The sequence below is a fragment of the Octopus sinensis genome, linkage group LG8 (genome assembly GCF_006345805.1).
Source record: "Octopus sinensis linkage group LG8, ASM634580v1, whole genome shotgun sequence".
NCBI lineage: Eukaryota > Metazoa > Mollusca > Cephalopoda > Octopoda > Octopodidae > Octopus > Octopus sinensis.
In genome coordinates this window covers 74,370,191-74,393,206 of record NC_043004.1, presented here as the reverse complement: position 1 = coordinate 74,393,206, position 23,016 = coordinate 74,370,191, and the positions used below count along the sequence as shown (strand labels likewise).

Genomic DNA, 23,016 nt, shown 5'->3' with positions numbered 1-23,016 from the left:
CGCAACCAAACTTCTACATGTTACTTTTGACAATCTTTTTCCAAAGAGTGAAACCGGTAAAGTAAATAAACATCTTTTAAAATTGCCTTTTCAAACCTTCTTTCGTATATAATTCCACTCGTGCGGTACCCTACAATTCCACTTTATTATATATGTATATATATATATATATATATATATATATATATATATATAATATATATATATATATATATATAATATATATATATATATTCCAATAATAATATTAGGGAGTACTTATATATTGATCATTCATTTTTATACATTTTGAGATCTAGTTATATGTTTTATAAAAATATATTTTATTTGTTATTCATGTTTTGGTTTATGTCTATCACTGTTTGAGTTGCATAATAGTGGTTTTATCTCTAATGTATATTTTATATATATATATATATATATATATATATATATATAATATATATATATATATGGTATTTTTATGCCATCTTATATTCTTTTCAAATTTTTGGAAATGTTAGTAATTATATATATATATATATATATATATATATATATATATTACAAGGTTTTTAAATAAATGTACATATTATAGAAATATTTATCTTACTTTTTAGACCTTAATCTTTGGTTTTGATTCAATAGAATATTTATACCGGACGATAGCTGAATTTTATTAAAGATTCATTGTTGAATAGTTTTACTCTGACCGCCTTAACATTATGCTAGAAATAAGCATTATGGGGTTTCTTTTTATATAAAAGTTCCTCATCTTATGACGTCCATTGTTTTATCTATCCTTCTTCTCTTACTGAATCCTGAAATCCTTTTCAAAATTTCTGTTAATAGGTAATTTTACTAAGTTTAGATGCACATTTTCCATTATATATAAGTCCTACCTCTGGTCGCATGCTGTAGTGCTGAAAGGGAAAGTGAATCGAGGGCGAATCGAAGTAAAGTAGACACCCCCGACAACGATGCTATCTCTGATACCCCTTATTCTGCTTGTTCCCTAATTCCCGCCCCTCAAACTTCACAGCTCAGCATCGTCTATACCAACTCGTGCTCCTTATTTCCTAAGTTCAGCGAATTATTTACACTGGCCATGCATGATTCCCCAGATGTGATAGCTATCACCGAGACTTGGCTGACTCCAGCAGTAAAGGACTCGGAATTCCACCTACAGGGCTACGCCCTCTTCAGATGTGACAGAGAAAAAGGGCGAGGTGGAGGTGTTGCTGTGTATGTTAAATCTGATCTCAAACCGTCCAGCGGTATTCTACTCACTAATGCTCAACCTACAACAAAATTCGATGCCGTCTATTGCAAGCTGAGCCTATCCGGGTTTTGCCTGCCCGTGTTAGCTGTCTACAGGCCGCCTCTTGCCGACCCCCAGGACGATGCTCATTTACTCGAAGCGATAAGATTCGTTTCAGCTTCTCATGACTGTTTGATATTAGGAGACTTCAACGCTCCCACGATCGACGGGCCCGCATCAATTTGTACATCATATTCCCGGTTCGGCCGGGCCCTTCTTGACGTGGCTGAAGATTGTTTTCTATCGTAACATGTTGAATATCCGACAAGGCATCGGTCTGGGCAGCAGCCATCTATGCTGGATCTGGTATACTCCCGCTATCCAAGATCAGTGTCAGGCTTATCTGTGTGCGCCCCTCTTGCCAAGAGTGATCACGTGGTCCTGAAGTTCGACATGCACACAACTTTTTCTACGCCCACGACTACTTCGCTGCCACGTAGAGTCTTCTCAGCAATTAATCTTGAAATTCTAACCGAGACTTCCGCGCTTCTGAACTGGCGATCCCTGATGACGATGTCTTCAGTTGACGAACTATGGTCGTCCCTCAAGGCATATGTAATCTGGTTGACTGACCAAGCAGTTCCCGTTGGGCTTCCCAAGAAGAAGAAACACAAGCCCTGGGTGACGAAGAAGGTTAAACGAGAACTTAGACTCAGAGATATTGCTTGGGTTGAATTCAAAAATCTAGATTCGACTGCAGCTTTTGAGTTGTACAAAACTCAACAAGACCGAGCCCTGAAAATTGAAAAGGAAGAACGCTTCAGATATGAATACAGAATCGTGGCAAACGCAAGTCGCAATCCAAAACCCTTCTTTGCCCATGTCCAACGGAATTCCCGCTTGAACAACCGAATTGCAACGTTGGTAGACTCAACAGGCGTATCGATTAAGGACCCTTATCAGCAGAGTCAGTTATTTGCCAAGGCTTTTTCAACAATTTTCAAACAAGATGATGGTCGTGAACCCCCTCCATTTGATAGATCGGTACCTCCAATGCCTAGATTGGTCATCACTCGGGACGAAGTCGAGCGCGTTATTCAAGGCCTCGATGTCAACTAGGGTCACGGCCCTGATGGCATACACCCACAGGTTATCAAAGCGTTGTCTCCGGTCATCTGCGAACCTTTAACACTTGTATTCAACATGTCATTGGCGACGGGTGTTATACTTGCGGACTGGAGAACAGCGATAATCTGCCCAATTTTCAAGAAAGGGAGCCGCAAAGACCCGCTTAACTACCGACCGGTTTCCCTTACTTCAATAATCAGCAAGATGTTCGAAACCATCCTTAAGAAAAGTATGTTGCTCCACCTCCAAAACACAGCCTCTATCTCTGATTCCCAACACAGCTTCGTGCCGAAGAGATCATGCTTGACCAACTTACTGGTAATGGAAGAATTGGTGACGCGTATTCTGGATGATGGTGATGTTGTTGACATCGTTCTATTGGACTTTGCCAAAGCTTTTGACTCGGTTAACCACCGCCTATTACTTGTCAAGCTTCAAGCATATAGTTTCCATCCGGATATTGTACGATGGGTTGGTGCCTTCCTCTCAGATCGCTTCTTCCAAGTCCAAGTTAATGGTTCGCTGTCCGACGTCTCCAGTGCGAGCAGTGGCGTGCCTCAAGGTTCAGTGCTTGGGCCCTTATTTTTTTTACTCTTCATAAATGACTTGCCCGACGACCTCACGCAACACACCCTTCTGTTTGCCGATGATGTCAAACTGGTCGCTCCTCGTGGTGATATAGATGATCTTCGTCGATGCCTCCACCAAGTTTGGAGATGGTCTAACGAATGGGACCTGTGTCTGAACGTGTCAAAGTGCTGTCATCTGCCTGTTGGCTCTTCTCCTGCAACTCAACTTGATTTCGAGCAGGGTCGTCTGCTGCTGGAGAGGACCGACCAGGTAAAGGACCTGGGTATCTTGGTGAATTCTTCCTTTTCGCCTTCGGCCCAGTGCGTTCATGCTACCAACAAAGCACGCGGAGTTCTGTTTTTGATTCGACGGTCATACGGAATGCTCACAGTAGCCATAGTCCTACCGCTCTATGTCACGCTGGTGAGACCTATATTGGAGTACGGGGTTGAAGCCTCATCTCCTTATCTCCTCAAAGACATACATCATCTCGAAAGAGTCCAGAAGCTGGCTACCCGCATGGTTCTTGGTCTCAAGCATTTGTCTTATGAAGAAAGGCTGAAGACGCTCGACATTATTCTCTAGAAAAACGACGACGCCGTGGTGATCTCATTCTTGTTCACAACATCATAAGCGGAAAGTGTAACCTCTCGAAAGAGCTGTTCTTCACTCCTGCTCCAGAGCGTAGACTACGGGGTCACTCCGAAAAGCTCTATCTGCGACGATTTCATCTCAATCGAAGGAGAGGGGCTTTCCCCGTCCGAGTTACGGATCCGTGGAATAACCTGCCGGACGAGATAGTGAAGATGCCGACGACCGCTCGTTTCAAAGTCTCTCTTGGCCAGAAATGGCCTGAACTCTTTGCATGAACACCCCTGTAAATAACTCCACGTCCCCCTACATGGCCTTGCTTTTTGCTTTTTGAGCCAAAAAATTAACTTAACTATTCTTCTGTCGCTCTAAATTATAGTAGGCTTTAGGTATTCTTTCCCTAAATTTATTCTACTACAGAAATAGCAAAAAGGAGCAATGTATTTTAGTCTCTAGTACTGATAAAAAATTTTCTAAAAAATTTAATGTAGTATCCTGTATGTAGGGAAGTCAATATGGTCATACGCATCCGAGGAGTGCAGTTTATTTCAAACTCATGTAATGTTTGCATTGATCGAGTAAATGGAGCTGCTTGAAGCGGCCGTAATGCACTAATACCTGCACATCGTTATTACTTATTAGTTTTTTATACATCTAACTTCGAACTGTGCAGACAATACTGGGCAGATTTGGTGCCTCACCTTAAGTACCTAATTCAACTCAACCTCAATTATATATATATATATTATATATATATATATATATATATATATAATATATATATATATATATATATATATATATATATATACATATATATATATATATCATAGTAGGGAATATATTCCAAAACTTACAGGGAAAAATTCAATTTAACAATTATAAATCAAATTTCACAATATATATTATATGTATATAATTAGAGAAAAACCACGAATTTTTTATATATTTCTTTGATAATTAGTATAAGTTAAGATAAATACATTTATTCTACTATTATTATTGTTTATTTTTTATTATTTATTATCTTAGACCTGATGAGTGACTATATTTTTAAATAGAATTAATTTTAGTACGATTTAATTTTGAATCGAATTGATATTATTATTATTATTATGTATTTGAAAATAAAGCCATAAAACGTGCGTAGTCTTTTTACTACTGTTTACTACTTATTGTACTTTATTAATTTAAAATAAGTTTTTTTTATAGTATATGTTTTCGATATGGTGTGAATAACATCTTTCTTTATTGAATTGTTTAATAGTGGTTTTTCTCTAAATTATGTATATATACACGCATTATATATATATATATATACGGGTACAGGACATCACCAACGGTTCAAACAACATGAAATACGTAAACAAACGCGTTAAATACAAAGACGAGAAAAATGGAGAACAGAACAAGTAAACACCGAGAAAGGACCTTCATCAGTTGTCGGCTGCCTATCTACTCGTCATTTCCAGAATTGTCTGAGTTTACTTATCCAGTTCCTCAATTTTATCTCGTTTATGTATTAAACCCGTTTCTTTACGTATTCCATGTTGCTTGTACCATATATGTCATAGTTAGTTTACTATTTATTATTTAATTGAACTCCATGCATCCATTTCCAAGTAAGTTATATATGTATATATAACATTACGTCAATTCAAAAAATAATAATCATCAGATGAAACACATTTTCAAAACACTACCATATCCCATGTATACAGTAGAGAAATGCTGGAATCCAGCTGAAGCTGACCGTGAAATGGGTCAGATTCACGGTTATTTTCTCAACACTTTATCTGGTGTCATATTCCCTATCTCATGGTCGCACTGAATCATAAAGTCTCATAGGATCTTTGCATTATCATTTTCGAGGATGCCTTCGGGTTTATGTTCCTACCACCTTTTGGCTGTGTCAAGTCCATACATGTAGCGAAGTGTCCAAAAGACATTCCTTGCTATATTGCCACGTTGTCTACTGGGCTAGTGGCGTACATTGACTGGTAATATGCCATACTGTTTCACTATTTTGTCCACAAGTTCTGCACTTATCACTTTCTGTTGTTTTTTCTGTATTTAATTTAATTGGTTCTTAATGCTTGCTCTTAGGCAGCACAGATTAGATCCTCCGTTTCCGGTTTTAAATCACTTTTAGTCATTCATAACCATCTTTGTTCTCCATCTGCCTTGTCTTCAGCATTCCAATGAAATTGTTCATGAATTCTTTTGTTTATCCACCTATTTTCAGTTTCATTCGTGTTCAATTGCTTGTACAGTGCTTTATCTTTGCAACCTTCCGTCCTACACAAGCCTGACCTTCTCACTTCCAACAATAGTGGTTCTGTGGCATCTTTTTGCATACCATGCTACGTTGTTTTCTTCTGCTCTAATACTGAGTACGCGTTCAATCAGCCCCCCCCCTCTGCCTCTTTTTCTTGGTATATTCAGTCTGTTTTGTCACTTTTGGGGTTGAGAATCCCATATCTAGTCAGCAACTTTCTTGTCTTTCTGCCTAAGCTGTTTAGCTCGTCTACCGTCCATGTGTTTATCCCTGGTCTATATCTAATTATTGAAATCGCCCAGCTGTTGATAGCTTCAATCTTATTCCATCCGTTTAATTTCGACTTAAGTATCAGTCTCAGTCTGTGCAAGTACTCCACCTAAAAATTTCTGTCATTTCTTTCTCCATCAATTTATTCATCTTCTGTATCTCCAAGTACTTATAGCCCGTCTTTTCTATCTGCTCCATAACCTCCGCCGACGGTATCGCCATCCCATCTATAAATTTGATTTTGCCTCTCTTCAAGACTAACTCACCACACGTTTTAAGTCCGAACTCCATTCTAATATCAGCACTGAAAGTATACACCGTATCAACGAGGGAACTGACTTGGGCTTCATCTTTACCATAAAGTTTGAGGTTATTCGTGAATATTAAGTGGTTGACTTTTTTGTTGACGGCTTTTGAATACATATCCAGACATTGCTTTCCTCAGAATCAGTGTTAGTGTTATCATGCAGAGTACAAAGACCAGTGGGGACAGGCAGACCCTTTAGAAAGATGCTTCTCCTGATTTCTATTGTCCCTTAGGTTCTTCCAGATGCTGTCAAGTCCGTCCTCCAATTCGCCATACTTTTTCGAAGCAATCGATCAACATGCTGCTTTTTCTAATGCAATATTATATAATTCCTTGTTATTGGTAAATATATCTTCGTTAGATGAGCGGTAATTTATTCTTTGTACGATATTATTAACTAAACAATTAATAATTGACTTAGGATGATTACTTTTTATATTAATATACGTGATTTTGGAATTAGGCTTATGGTATGACGCATATTTTCCAGAAATAAGGTTAAAATTCAAGTCTAGAAATTAACTGAGTTATGCTCTATATAGAAATAGAAATATTAAATCCAAGTCGGTTAACGAACTGGTGGATTCTTTTCTTGTATAATTTTAGTTTTCTGTTTGAATGGATTTTGATGATGAATAGTGCATCATCCCTTTATAGACTACCCCTTGTTTCAGAAAATTCACTATTGAACTTATATAGAATGTATAAACCGACTAAATCCATGGCCACACCAAAGCAGTCAGGTGTATCCTTGCGGGCTTACAATTTATTATGGAAATTAATTATTGATATTTTGGCTGTTAGTATGATTTGAATTTCTTTCCTAGACAATTTAGTATTATTTTAGTAAATATAAGGGCACTGTTTATGACTGTTGCGTCAACTGATGTGTAATAGTCGTTAATATCTACCTGTAAGAATTTGCATTTATTTATATTTTTTATTTTGATGAACCAATCTATTGCCTCATGTGTTTGAGTTTACTTTTGTTCTTGAGTTCTGTATATTTATTCATAATACATTTACTTAGTTTACCTATGTCCGATCTTGCACGGCAGATTAATCTAACTTCAGTGTTTGTTTCAAAATTATCACTGTAGCCCTTTAAAGAAATTCTAGGCCTTAAAGGAAAAAAGGTTCGGTTGTATCTTCAATAGCGTATTCAGTCATATTTTTTTAGCTTCAAGATTAATTTTTCTTAAAGTATTTCTGGAAACTATCGTGTACTTTTTGGTAATTTCCTTCCTAAGTAGATCATGATATACATCAATGTTCAAATCATATATATTTCCTATTTTGTCAGATTAAACCAATATACCTCGTTTAGAGTTTAAATCCAAAATTATTGAACTTAATTTCCGCTAGTGTTGATCTCTGAGTTGGTTCTTCACGAATTTGATATTTCTTAGTGGTTTCCATAATTCGTCTTCAAAAGTAGATAATTTTTATGCTAAACGTAAGCTTATTCTTCCTCATAGAAAAATGTACCACTTATTCTCGACTCACAATGTTCTAATAAAAGCAATCAAGGGAAGATTACTGCCCTTAACCCACCTGCAAATTCTTGTGGCAAACCGAGTAAGTTTTGCGATTGTAGGCTTAACGGACAATGTTAATGTAATAATCATTGCAAACGGAAGAATTTAGTATACTAAGCTATAGTTGAAGCTGAATGTAAGTACGTTTTCTATCTTGGTTCTACGGAGTCATATACGAAAATCCGTATATGGGAGATTATATGTTCTGCAAATTCTTGTCATTCTCCAGATAAAAATTATTCTTTTTCTAATAATAAATTATTAAACGAGAGAGTTGAGAAATTCTCCCCATGCCTACACACTCCTAAATATATATTTTATAAACATCATTAATCATTCTGTAATTATTAATATCACTTATTGTTAGGTTCCTGATTAACCATTAATACTTTACTAAATTTGAAACTGAATTAATTAAATCCTTATTAGAGCCAGAATTATATCTATAATTTTATGCATTATGTAATTACATAATATCATGCCTAAATATACTTATTAATAACATATATTTCTAACATATGCACAATTGGTTACATATATATCGTTTTATTCCAATAATCATTCAATCCTATTTCTTTCGTAATATATGAAAGTAACATTCCCATACCTATATATTTATTCTTTTTTGCTCTCGGCACAAGGCCCGAAATTTTGGGGAAGGGGAAAAGTCGATTAGATCGACCTCAGTACGCAACTGGTACTTAATTCATCGACCCCGAAAGGATGAAAGGCAAAGTCGACCTCGGCGGAATTTGAACTTAGAACGTAGCGACAGACGAAATATCGCTAAGCATTTCGCCCGGCGTGCTAACGTTTCTGCCAGCTCGCCGCCTTTACCTATACATTTATTGTATATCTATTATTTATTTCTTATTTTTCCATAGTAAAGTAAATTATAATATAATTCATATTCGTTTAGTTATCTTTAAATATCAATACTCTTCGTAAAGAATCGACCATAATACATAAATATAGACACGCTGGTTTTCTTCATATTACGTAATATGTTATTCCTTCTTTTTATGAAATAATCTCCAATTTACATATTTATATAGTTAATAATTAATAATTACAAATATATTATACTACTTTATAACATATACCCAAATACATGCTCCCCCATATTCTACTACCTTTAGTTCATTATTTTATAGTTTATGTTGTTCCTCTTCTCACCCTCGTTCAGCTTTCCTTTTTCTGACATCTTAACCATATAATCCTAAGTATTAAACTCCCCCTACCATAACCTTAAAAACTTAACTTTGCTGATAACAAATATTTAATAAAAATATATATGTTTGACAAAGAGTTTATATATATATATAAGAATAGCTATGTAGTATGTGTTGATATACGCTTGTATGTGCGAGTATATATGTATATATTTGTACATGTGTATGCATATGTACATATATATGTTTATATAGGTATTTATATATGTGTATGCGCACGTAAGTAAATATATGTATGCATGTGCCAATGTGTAAACACATTAATTTGAATATATACTTTTCATATATTCATATCTGACTCACGGTTGATAAATAAGGCTTAAACGATATATAACTTAATGGTCAATTTTTTTAGACCTTTATCTATACTTGATTAAAAATATCACACATAATAATATGAACGCTACTCACCTACAATTTTCCTGAATTGTATCTTTTACCAAAGCAACGAAAATAATTCATCTTTAGCCGTTGATTAATCATTTTTACGATCTATCTTTTCTTTTCTTTTATTTTATTGTATAATTCCTCTCTTGCATATTTAAATATTCTTTTCTTTTATCTCAATTTTATACTATATATATTTTACATATAAGGCGGCGAGCTGGCAGAAACGTTAGCGGTGCCGGGCGAAATGCGTAGCCGTATTTCGTCTGTCGCTACGTTCTGAGTTAAAAATCCGCCGAGGTCGACTTTGCCTTCATCCTTTCGGGGTCGATAAATAAAGTACCAGTTACGCACTGGGGTCGATGTAATCTACTTAATCCCTTTTTCTGTCCTTGTTTGTCCCCTCTATGTTTAGCCCCTTGTGGGCAATAAAGAAATATATATGTTTTACATACATTTATATTTTCCATTAATTTATTTTTATTATTCATTTTAAAATCTTTCTTTACCATTATGTTTATATCATTTTTATTTACTTTGTTTACTGTATTGCATCTTGACTAATATCTATAACTCACTAGCTAGACATATTGACATTATATATTGGATCTAACTTTTTAAATTTGTTACTATTTTGTATGCATCCTTTCAAGAAATATGTTAACCTTTGTTCTATAAGCTCATAAAACCCCGAAGAGATTCTGTCCCATATACCAGAAAAGGATACCAATTCTTAGCATATAACCAAATGCTTAGAATTAAGTCTCACATACGGATATGAACCGAAACATATATGTAGGTTTTTCGCATCTGCCCTTTCTCTTTGAGCTTTACAACTTATAATTTATTTGTATTGTTATTATATAAAAATATTCAACATCTTTATTTCATACAAATAAATTATTCATACTCCCATTTTTGTCCGTTTTCTTTTTTTCAACACACACACACACACACACAAACAAACATATATATATATGTATATATGTATATATAATATATATATATGTGTGTATATATATATATATATACGTACGTATGTATGTATGTATGTATGAATATATATACATATATATAATTATATATATATATATATACACAAATTGAGATAGGAGTTGTAAGTGCAACCCTCCATGGGATAACATATATCCAATATACTGCTAGTGAAGCACCCAACAAAGTTAATACATAAATGTTAAGAACTGCGATGCAATTAATTCATTTACTGTATTATATGGGCAAAGGTAAAATGTTTTACCACAAATTAATAATACAAAAAAAGAAAATGGAGAAACACATCTTAATCAATAATCAACTACCAGATAATACCCAATCACATAATTTATTAAACCACTACATATGAACATTAAGGTCAAACATAATAATATAGAACAAAACAATGTACATGAAAGAGTAATAGGATACAATAAGTACAGTATGTATAAGTGAATATAAATAAATACAAATATAAATATAAACTACATCTTACAGCTGTTTCGGCCATGCAGATATGGGTGTCTCATTATGCTCATATTAGCCATGTGTGATAGGTCAATATGTAGTAATAAATGAGACACTTACAAAAATATCCCAAGGCCTCTTCAGAGATTATGAAATACAAACTAAATTAAATATGAATATCACGCGGTTAGCAACATAATAGCAAAAACAACAATAACAATAATACTACAGTACCATGGAAAGCATTAAAGATCGGCATATACATATAAAATGAAAAGTGAAAAACATTGGTTTACATGATATTAAGTTCCACAAGTGTACAAACGTACATGCGAGTGCAGGCCATGTATATATATATATATATATATATATATATATATATATATATTATATATATATATATATATATATATATAAATACACGCGTACGTATATACATACACCATTATATTATATACTTTGCAAATATATCAAAGTTTTATTGAATTTAGGAATGTGAAACAAGACTTTCAAGGATAAGGTGATGTGAAAGTATTTTTCGATTGCAATACAAATAAATTATCAACCCTTGTATTCAATTAGAATTTGTCTTATATCAGAAAAAAGAGAAAGAGAAGAACACACAAAATTTTATTTCTGCCATGATATTAGTTTATTCAATTTTCTGTACAATGTCACTTTCAAAATTTAAACAAATTTATGTCTTACGAAAGGAACTAAAAATTTACATGAAGAAAAGGAAGTCTTTAATAACATTTTATGTAATTAATACATTAATAAGGCTTTCAAAGACGGCGTCAACGGTACACAACGTTAATAACAGCACTATTTATTACATGATAAAATTACTAATCTATATAATGAAGGTAACTATATACGTGATTGAATTACCGAGACAGGATCGAGCTATTTGTTGCATTACATTCTTGGACAATTACAGAATCAGAATGAACTAATATGTAGTTTGGATTTATCTCAGCACATTAAGTATTCGAAATTCCACCACGGGTGGCGAACACAACACGTATTTTTCCACCAAGGGATTAGTGTTCCTGCACAACATCCATCATACCGAGCGTTGTATGGTGTAATACCATTACAACAGGCATTTAAACTATTCGTTTTCGGGTGAACTGCATTGTTACAACAGTAATGCGTATATGGATTATAGTGTTCATTATAACACCTGTACCATGGATAGTAAGACTGTACTGCTGTAATAGAAGAAAATAATCGAAATGAGTACAGGTATGTCTATTATACACAAATACGAACACATTCAGAAAATAAAAGCCATTCAATTAGAAATTATTTATCACATTAAAAACCTATATAATATATATTTAAATCATACGAAAAATTCTCTTAGAAAAGTTAATTCACACACAACTGAACGTCCAAAAATGTATGCAGGTTAAATGTAAGCATTGTTTGCAATCTTCAGCAATTCATTCGAACATGTTATTAGGTAAACCTTATAACACATATGTTGAAAAATTGGGAAACAAGAAAAAGTCGCTTGACCAAATATCCATACGTAAGATCTCTATTAATTCCCATCCTTTTATAAAAAAATTAAATTTGAAATCTACTTTCATATATTGTGCGTATAGAAAGTAAATTTGTTTTCTCTCAAACCTGTATCTACATATGTATATACATCCATCAAGCCTTATGTACACACATTCATACATATGTATGTACGAGCAAAACGCCCCACGTCCAATGGACGGTGCTGAGTTGTCAAACATTTAAACCAAATTTTCTCAAAACAACTTGTCTGACCGTCCCATTTTGTGGCATTATTTCAAGCCAGCCGGTCTTTTTTTTGCGCAAACTGCACGTGGATTTTTCTCGCGTACGCGTAGTATCGATCGCAACAGCTGATGTACTTGCGCGTACAAATGCACGTTCTCATGGCTTTATCGATCGCATTCTCACCTGGAATTGATTTTTGTAAAATTTTCAAGACTTATACATGCCCTAATACCCTCGGTATCTACATATCAAATTTGAGCGGAATCGGATGGAGGACGCCCGAGATCCTAGAAGACACACAGACAGACAGACAGAACGGATTTTATATAATAGATATGCATATATATATATATATATACATATACATATATATGTATTATATATATTTATGTATATATATATATATATATATATATATATATATATATATATACAGACACACACACACACACATATATATATATTTGTCTGTGTGTATTTGTGTGCACGTGTATGTGTGCGTGCGTGTGCGTGTGTATGTGTGTATGTATGCGTGTATGAATATAAGCGTATTCAGTCGAATTTAATAGTTTGCATGAACGGAAAAGAAAACATAATCTCTGGGAGAAGGGATTAATTAGATTACATTGACCCTAGTGCGTAACTGGTACTTGATTTATCGACTCCGAAAGGATGAAACGCTAAGTCGACTCCGGCTAGTCTTCTGAAATAATATAGATGTGGATATAGATGTGACAAAAATGTATACACCAAATATGTCACCAGCCGTATTTATAAAAAAACTATTTAACTGTAGCAGGGACACAACCATTGTCAAAACTTGTTCGGCTTTTCAACTTTATCATAAAAGTTAAAATGTGTCATAGAGTTGACATAATTCGAACTCAAATATTTTGATATTTCAATGTATGACACAAAAAAAAAAAAATGACTAAACTGTATTCTCTTTATCCTAACTAAATAACTCACGTATTGATTGGGTAGAGGATTATCCATAGATTTGTAATAGAAATAAGCTGAATGCCTTACAAAATAGCTGAATTTGTGAAATATATATTTTGCTTAATGAAGGCGAAAATAAGGATTAAAAATGTTGACAAAAAAACTTAATGACTTTCTACAAGAGAATCAGGTAAGCTCCCTTATTCGAAATTACCTGCGAATATAAGTTGTTTTATAGGGAGCCGTAACATATATACGGAAGCTGTTGGAAATATTAGTAACTCAGAAGTGTAGAGAGAGGAAGTGTAGACAAAAGCACGCATAGAAAGAGACACGCGCATGTATATATAATGCATAAATACATGTAAATACATATACATATATGCAATTCCACGTTCATTCAAGACCGAAATGTGACTTTACCCTTTCTCTCTCTCTCTCTCTCTCTCTCTCTCTCTCCTCTCTCTCTCTCTCTCTCTCTGTATATATATATATATATATATATATATACGTATAGGATATTCGTACGTTTCTATAATTGGAAAAATACAGTTTTCAACGGAGAATGGTCATTTAGAACAAATTTGCGACGAGGGTGGGCTGAAAAGTTCATAGGCAAACGATGAAGGAGTGATACTAGAGCAGTGAAGTGTTGCCTGCATTAATTTTAACCCCACTTATTAATAATTGCATTGTTTCATTCCAAGTAATTCAAAGAAGATTTCAAAAGTAACTAGTAGCGACAAGAGACAAGGCGTCAACATCACTGCAGTACTAGTTCCCAGTAGTGGAGGCGCAATGGCCCAGTGGTTAGGGCAGCGGACTCGCGGTCGTAGGATCGCGGTTTCGATTCCCAGACCGGGCGTTGTGAGTGTTTATTGAGCGAAAACACCTAAAAGCTCCACGAGGCTCCGGCAGGGGATGGTGGTGATCCCTGCTGTACTCTTTCACCACAACTTTCTCTCACTCTTACTTCCTGTTTCTGTTGTACCTGTATTTCAAAGGGCCGGCCTTGTCACTCTCTGTGTCACGCTGAATATCCCCGAGAACTACGTTAAGGGTACACGTGTCTGTAGTGTGCTCAGCCACTTACACGTTAATTTCACGAGCAGGCTGTTCCGTTGATTCGGATCAACCGAAGCCCTCGTCGTCGTAACCGACGGAGTGCTTCCACTCCACACTAGTTCCCATAGGGAACAGTTGATAGTCAAACAGGGCCAAATCAGGGGAATTTGGAAGATGATCAAACAGTTCACAGCCGCAATACTTCTGTGCTGGATGAAACAACATCTCTTTCGTCAGTTTCCCTGGACGTTTGTTCCTGGTAGCTTTTCGTAACTGCAACAGCAATTTCGTGTAATACTCTGCATTGATAATGGGATCCTTTCGAAGATTATCAATAAACGAAATACCTTTTTTATCTACCCCTACAAAAACATGAGGCCATTATTTTCTCTGCTGATGAAACAACCTTGGCCTTCTTTGGAGCAGGTGAGGGTAGGTGTTTCCACTTCACGGATTGTCTCTTTGTTTCTAGCTCAAAGTGATGAAGCCAATTCTCAACATATGTTAGGAAACGTTTAAGGAAACCAGCTGGATCTGTCTAAATGTCAGATATTCTCGTGATGTGATAAGTTGCGTTCGCTTTAGATGAGTTGTCAGAAGACTGGCAACAAACGAGCAAGCCAAGTCCATTGTGTAGAATGTTCTCAACTCGCACGGGATACGCTAATCGCATTGGTTGTTTGACTTATAGTCAATTGCCTGTCGTCCTTCACCATGTGGTGAGCACGATCAATGTTTTCTTGGTTTTGGTAGTTGCAGATTGTCCATACCTTGGGTTATATTCAAGAATCTCTCTTCCCCTCATAAATTCAGCTGCCCTATATTCAGCATTAATGTTTTGGGGGGCTAAGCTGTTTTTCTGCAGGTGCTTCATAACATTATAATGCAAAACCTTATCCATTTTCAAGGAAAGTCGCTTAAAAGTTACTTCTGATGTTTTCTTTAAATTATCAAACGTCAGGTTAACTCGAAGGAAAAATGCAGTTTACTAATAAGTAGATTTGAAATGAATGCATCCAAAATTCCGCATCTCTAGTATCAAGCCTCCAAGCGTCAACTTTGCTAATTTTCAGAGCAGAGAAACTTTCAAGGCTGAATCAAATTAACTAAATATCTCATGTAATCGTATTCACTGACTCTACCAAGCCTCTGAGCGTTAATTTATTACACAGTCAGATGTGTCGGTGCCAGGTGAAACTCGACGAAATCTATCTCAGTTCTTGATCTGAAATTAATTTTATCTATTATAAATATAAAAAGACAAAGTTGATTTCGGCGAGAATTGATCACAAATTAATAGACTGACTGTTGGTAATCATATTGTGAGACTTTTACTGACTCAACCAAAATGATAATTTCATACAATACGCACAAGATTTCGTACGTGAAGGAAAGGGATAAGTCTTGATTTTATATCATCGACCCCATTTTCACTCATCAGTTGGCCCTTATCAAACGAGGAACATAAAAAAAGCCTTTAACTAAATACCACAGTATTATGAACATTTTCTCAATCCACCAAGTCCTGACTACAACACAATAGCACTAAATTAATGTGAAAAAGAAGTTGTAAATGGAATGCAAATAATTGTATGGTGTTTATTACCTGTTACAAACAGCAAGAAAGTGAAAATGATTAATGTTCTTTGCATCATGGTCGTCTTTTGGTCAATTGCCAGATCAAAAACTGATCCGGGAAGGCTTTAGCGTCGGTATTTATACATTTGGTGAACAATTGAAACGAATTGCAAAACGAGTGTGATGGGAATATCTCAAGAAAATAATTAAGAAAACAAAAGATGCAAATTAAGACTGACAAAGATCATCCGAAATACGAATGTCTGAAAGTTATTTTTAATCATATGCTTTTGTTTGTGGAAGCATTAATTGTTTACATTAAAGCAAACTGGATTAGTGGCGTTTGAAATCACCACGTTTTGTAACACCTGATAGAAATACTATTGTATCTTGGGTAATTTTTCTACACAGAGGAGTCAATAGAAGAAATCCTCCCTTTAAAATGAAAAATATCTTAAGTTTGTAAATTTTTAAACGTTTACTATATACTAGAACAAATATTTCAGTACGATACTACATGCATTTGTGCACAATAGCGTCGTTAGAAAACTATCAAATATATTACAATAGGATGTACTAGCATCTGTTAAGAGTCCCCGTTCTATAAACAAATATTGAAAATAATAAAATAAAAGACCGCTTAGACGAAGGGTTTCAACCGGGGTACATGTTAGATTTTTAGGGACCCACGGGTGCAATATAGTAAATTGGGGAGCCAGTGTACTTTAGACCAGTAGTTTCCAGAGTGGATTTCTAGTCTTCTAACATTCCAATGGTGCTCTTCCAGGTTTAGAAACCTGTTTAAAAAACGTCCTGAAAAATGTTGTTAGAAATCCTGTCTTTCCTAATTTATTTATTACTTTCTTTTCAAAACAAAGACAAAGAATAGATAATTTAAAGTCCCCCAAACATTTATCTATGAAGCTGAGCAGAAAATTCCCCAGGGAATTCCCGAGAAAAGTGAAAGAAATAATAGTGAGCATAAAGAAAGTCAACAACAATGATGCTGTAAACAGCAGTAACAACAAAATTTAAAAGAATATATATACGCATACACTCACACACTGAACGTTTACTATCTACTGGAATATTCAATCTGATACGGCGTGCATTAGTGCACAATAACGTCGTTAGAAAACAACCGATTAATGTTCCAACAGGATGTTCTAACTCACTTCTAGCATCTGTTACAAGGCCCTGTCTTATAAACAAAGATTGAAAATAACACGATGAACGTTACTTAAAATCTATCACAGTATATATACATCTATGTCCGTGTACAAAAAGTATATATATACACATATATATATATGTTCTGTATACATGTATATATATATATATATATATATATATATATATATATATATATATATATATATATTCCCATACGTCGTCGTAAATATTCAATTACACACACACAACACAAACCTACACACACATATAAACACACGAACGTTTGGCATTGATTACAAAGAACAGAGTTCACTGCCCTCTAAACTAGTCGCAGTCTTCAAATCACCAGAGAATATTTTGAAATTCGGGTAAAATACTTAGCAGCGTTTCGTCCGTCTTTACGATTTAAGTTCGAGTTCCTCCAAGGTCGATTTTTCCTTTCGTCCCTTCGGTGTCGATAAAATAAGCACGAATCGAACACTGAGGTCGATGTAATCGAACTTATCCCTGCCACCCCTGCATAATTGCTGGCCTTGTGCTAAAGTTCGAAATCAATATAGGCTTGAAATTATAGACTCATAAATTGATTAAAGTAACACTACCATTAAAGGCGGTGAGCTGGCAGAAACGTTAGCATGCCGGGCGAAATGTGTAGCCGTATTTCGTCTGGCGTTACGTTCTGAGTTCAAATTCCGCCGGGGTCGACTTTGCCTTTCATCCTTTCGGAGTCGATTAAATAAGTACCAATTACGCACTGGGTCGATATAATCGACTTAATCCGTCTGTCTGTCCTTGTTTGTCTCCTCTGTGTTGAGCCCCTTGTGGGTAGTAAAGAAATAGGTAATTCGTCTGTCTTTACGTTCTGAGCCCAAATTCCGACGAGATCGACTTTGCCCCTTATCCATTTGGGGTCAATAAGTTAAGAACCACTGGGGTCGATTTAATAGATTGGCACCCTTCCCAAAAATTCCGGGTCTTATGCCCTGAGTAGAAAACAAAATAACAATGCCATTATAAATATAAAACAATATGCCATAATTTTTTAATTGTTGGAATTTCTTAAGAAGTATATAATATTACTTGTGTTGTAGAGTTCTAATCACAATACGCCATTTAATCAGCTCGAATTATTTTTTTTAGTTTTCGACATTTTTCAAATCTAACTTTTAGAGACTATTATTATGGATTTTTAAAGACATTTAATTAAATACTTTGTTGGATTTTCGGAATAGTTGTCTTACATAAACTGGAGTTAAATGTGCGTGGGAGGAGGGGGAGATATCTGAATTCTCTCATGTTTTGTAGTACAACGCATTTCAAAACATTCGCGGAGTGACTTTTTCCAAAAAAAATAAATAAAGTATTGTATTTCGTGTTTTCTAATGTCCACCAATCCTCTCACTGGATCTTCCGAATACCAATCACCACTGGAATTATTTTATTTATTTATTATTTTCCCTCATGTTACATTCCCACATTTTGAAACACTTGTAAAAAAATACCCATCATGCATAAATCGTAATTTTCCCGGTTTTGTTTTCGGGATTTTAATCGTGAAACGCAAAATAAAGAATGGGTTTCGAAGTTTTACTTCCCAAAAGTACGGATTGCATATGTTTCAAAATGTGGTATATACTACACAATGCAAAAATAACGGAGAAGGAAAAGATTTTTAGCATTTGCTGCTTTCCTGAAGGTACGCTTGAGACGTTTAAAATGATGGATTAATTTTTATGCCAAGCTTCCTCTTTTATTTTGAAATGTGTTATAGAAAACAATTTTCAAAAATTTGGCAAAAACAAAAGAAATTCTGTTATATGGAACAGCTATTCCAAGATTCCGTCGCATTATATGTTTTATTCAAGATTTCTGGTTAACGACCATCTCGACCAACAAATTGTTGCAGCTAAATGTGATGTATTTTACTTATGAGATAAATTTCATGAAATAGATTTTGCTTACTAAACTGCTTCAAGGAGAAAACTCTGATCTTAGATCCTCTAAAGGAGCAATTACTGCTTTTCTAGGGTACAGCTCTACAAAATGAATATTGTACGTCGGGCATAATTACAGTTTTCTAGTTTGGAATCAATGAGCAGGTTCCGAACGATGATTAACTTGTAATGTAAGCAGAACATTAAAAAAAACTTGCATGATGATAAATAAGCTCGATTTGGGTGACACTTCTTTTTGAAGTGACCAGCTCAAGTTAAATATAACGCTTTGGGTGACACTTCCTTTTGAAGTTAATTTTGGTGATGTACTGATGTAGTCATCTGTTTGCAGGAGAATCGCATTGAACTGCTGAGTGATGAAATATTTCAGACAAGATTTAATGGTGGGAAACATAATGTATGGAGGAAGCGAAGGTGTACTTTACTGCTTTTCCTTCACCTTACCTTGTGTCACTAAATTACTGTAAAATGCCCATAAACGCCTCTAAATTGTAGAAAGAGGTGATCTTTGATTCTCATTGACAACGTTGAAGCCGTATATTGCAAAACTAGCAGAGCAGCACCAACCGCAAGGTCCGTTCCACATAAAGCAGCACTAAAGTATTATCTTCTTTTAATAAACACTTCCTTATAATATATGTGACTCCTTTTATTAGTGAGCATTCATTTTCCATAGAATTTACTTATTAAAGTTTGTGTGCAAGAAATTGGTGATACATCTACAATATACAAAATATTTTAATAAATGTTCTAATATATCCAGATAATATTTAGTTATAAAAATATAATACGATTTTATATACATCGAATGGCTATGTGCGACCCACACGAGTAAAATAAATTAGGAATTCAATGGATTCATAGGTAAAGAATGACTGACTGTGTGGTAAGTAGCTTGCTTATCAACCACATGGTTCCGGGTTCAGTACCACTGCGTGGCACCTTCGGCAAGTATTTCTACTATAGCCTCGCGCCAACCAAAGCCTTCTGAGTGAATGTGGTAGACGTAAACTGAAAGAAGCCCGTCGTATATATATATATATATATATATATATATATATATATATATTATATATATATATATATATATATATATATGTTTAAGTAGTTGAATGAATTATCCTAGTATGGATAATTCGGTTAACCGATACCCGGGTAGCAAATTTACGTCAGAAATCACAGTTGAAGCTACATGCCAAGGGCAGAAATCACGTGCTTTCGTGTGGAAATTTTTTTTTTTTTTACTATAAATAAATGAAAGAATGGAGTCGAACGACGATTTAACAAAATTCCTTTATTCTCGACATATGTTTCGAAGACTGCATATTCTCAATTCCGAAGGAATAAAGGGTGCATTATGCCGCCTTCTCATCAGGAAAAACAAGGAACTTATGTCAGCATCATGATGAACAAAAACTTTTAGATGAATGCCCACACGGAGTCCATAGTGATAATGAGTGTTTCTTTAAAATATTCCGTTATAAGCAGTGACGTCAAAATTGGTTGGATGGAGAAGATTCTAAAGAGTTCAAAAGTTCAAAAATGGTTGGAATGGGAAAGTTCTAAGAATAGGAGGGTGACAGAGTGCAAGTCGTATGAATGGTGGTGCGTTGTTGTTTGCTTTTGCTAATGAGATTGAGTGCCTATGTGTGTGTATGTATATAACTGCATTCGTGTCTATGTGTGTGTATGTGTGTTCGTGATTGTGTGTGTGGGGGGGGGATAAATGTCAAATACATCTAGTGGTGAAGTGACAGTTTTGTGCCTGTGTGCTTGATTGTGCTTATGATAGAGAGAGGGAGAGAGAGAGAGAGAGAGAGTGGGAGAGGTAGAGAGACAAAGGTTGAACATACCCCAGAAAATATTGTGCCGTCTGTAATTCCGAACTTTTCTATATACTATATTCTCTTTAGTAAACACAATGGTAGAAAAATCCTATAGGTGCATGCACTGGAGGAAGCACACCTTCCACTCATATGAATGAGGAATAATATAGTTAACCTCCTTGAATTTAATAATGTGGTTCCACTTCTACAACAACGCCATGGAAAAATATTTTTTATACTCAGTTACATGGAGAGCTACTGCCAAACTCGTTGGGGTATGTTCTACCTTTGTCTCTCTACCTCTCCCCCTCTCTCTCTCTCCCTCTCTCTATCATAAGCACAATCAAACACACAGACACAAAACTGTCACTTCACCACAAGATGTATTTGACATTTATCCCCCCCACACACACACAATCACGAACACACATAGACACGAATGCAGTTATATACATACACACACATAGGCACTCAATCTCATTAGCAACAGCAAACAACAACGCACCACCATTCATACGACTTGCACTCTGTCACCCTCCTATTCTCAGAACTTTCCCATTCCAACCATTTTTGAACTTTTGAACTCTTTAGAATCTTCTCCATCCAACCAATTTTGACGTCACTGCTTATAACGGAATATTTTAAAGAAACACTCATTATCACCATGGACTCCGTGTGGGCATTCATCTAAAAGTTTTTGTTCATCATGATGCTGACATAAGTTCCTTGTTTTTCCTGATGAGAAGGCGGCATAATGCACCCTTTATTCCTTCGGAATTGAGAATATGCAGTCTTCGAAACATATGTCGAGAATAAAGGAATTTTGTTAAATCGTCGTTCGACTCCATTCTTTCATTTATTTATATATATAAATATATATATGCATGTGTGCGTCTGAGTTTGTCTCCCTATCATCGCTTGACAATCGATGCTGGTGTGTTTACGCCGCCGTAACTTAGCGGTTCGGCAAAAGATACCGACAGAATAAGTTTTGGAGAAAAAGAAAATAGTGACAATGGGAATTAGTATTACAATATTAGTAATTGTTTGGCAAATAATGCATATATATATATTCTATTGTCGTTCTTTTAAGTGGAAATACCATTCCTTTTAAACATAGTTAATAAGATCTGACATGTCAATTGTAAACGCTATAATTATTTTTCTGAGAGAGAGAGAGAGAGAGAGAGATACAGAGAGATTTCGGGCAAAATTACTCTATATTACATGCCTCCTGCATGCGCATAACAGTCGTAATGATTTCAGCGTAGACAAGGATAAATGTTGGTACTGTTGATTAAATTATGTCATCATTTTCCTTTGATATGTCGATCACCCATTTGAAATTCAGTACCATGGAACAAAGCTGGAAATATCAGTCTGAGAGTTAATATGGAGAAGAGCGAAATAATGAAACTTTAAATTTGATGACCGTTGAACAACAACAATCATAAAAATCAATTATAAAATATCGAATTATAAGAGATATAAAAGAGAGATTCATATATCCGAATAGCATGATCTGTTACCAAAGCATTATTGAGACCGATGGTACCAATGGAACTGGCCAAGGGGCAACCGTATCCAAGAGAATCAACAATATCTGGTCATTTACCACCATCGGCTAAACACGCAAAGATGCAAATTTATAATAAAACGGTTCTCCCAACAGCTTTTTATGCCATTTAGACAAGGAAGAGCACCATAAAAACAAAAC

The 23,016-nt window shown here is 35.0% G+C and overlaps 1 long non-coding RNA gene across 1 annotated transcript in view; it reads right to left on the bottom strand.

The window, feature by feature from the left end:
- Positions 1–11,844: 11,844 nt before the first annotated feature.
- Positions 11,845–23,016, bottom strand: part of LOC118764587 — a 130,511-nt gene continuing 119,339 nt past the window's right edge. Inside the window, exons 2-3 of the long non-coding RNA XR_005000403.1 lie at positions 16,374–16,538; positions 11,845–12,216 (exon numbers count right to left, since the gene is read on the bottom strand). This is a non-coding gene — a long non-coding RNA (uncharacterized LOC118764587). The remainder of the gene's footprint in view (positions 12,217–16,373; positions 16,539–23,016) is intronic.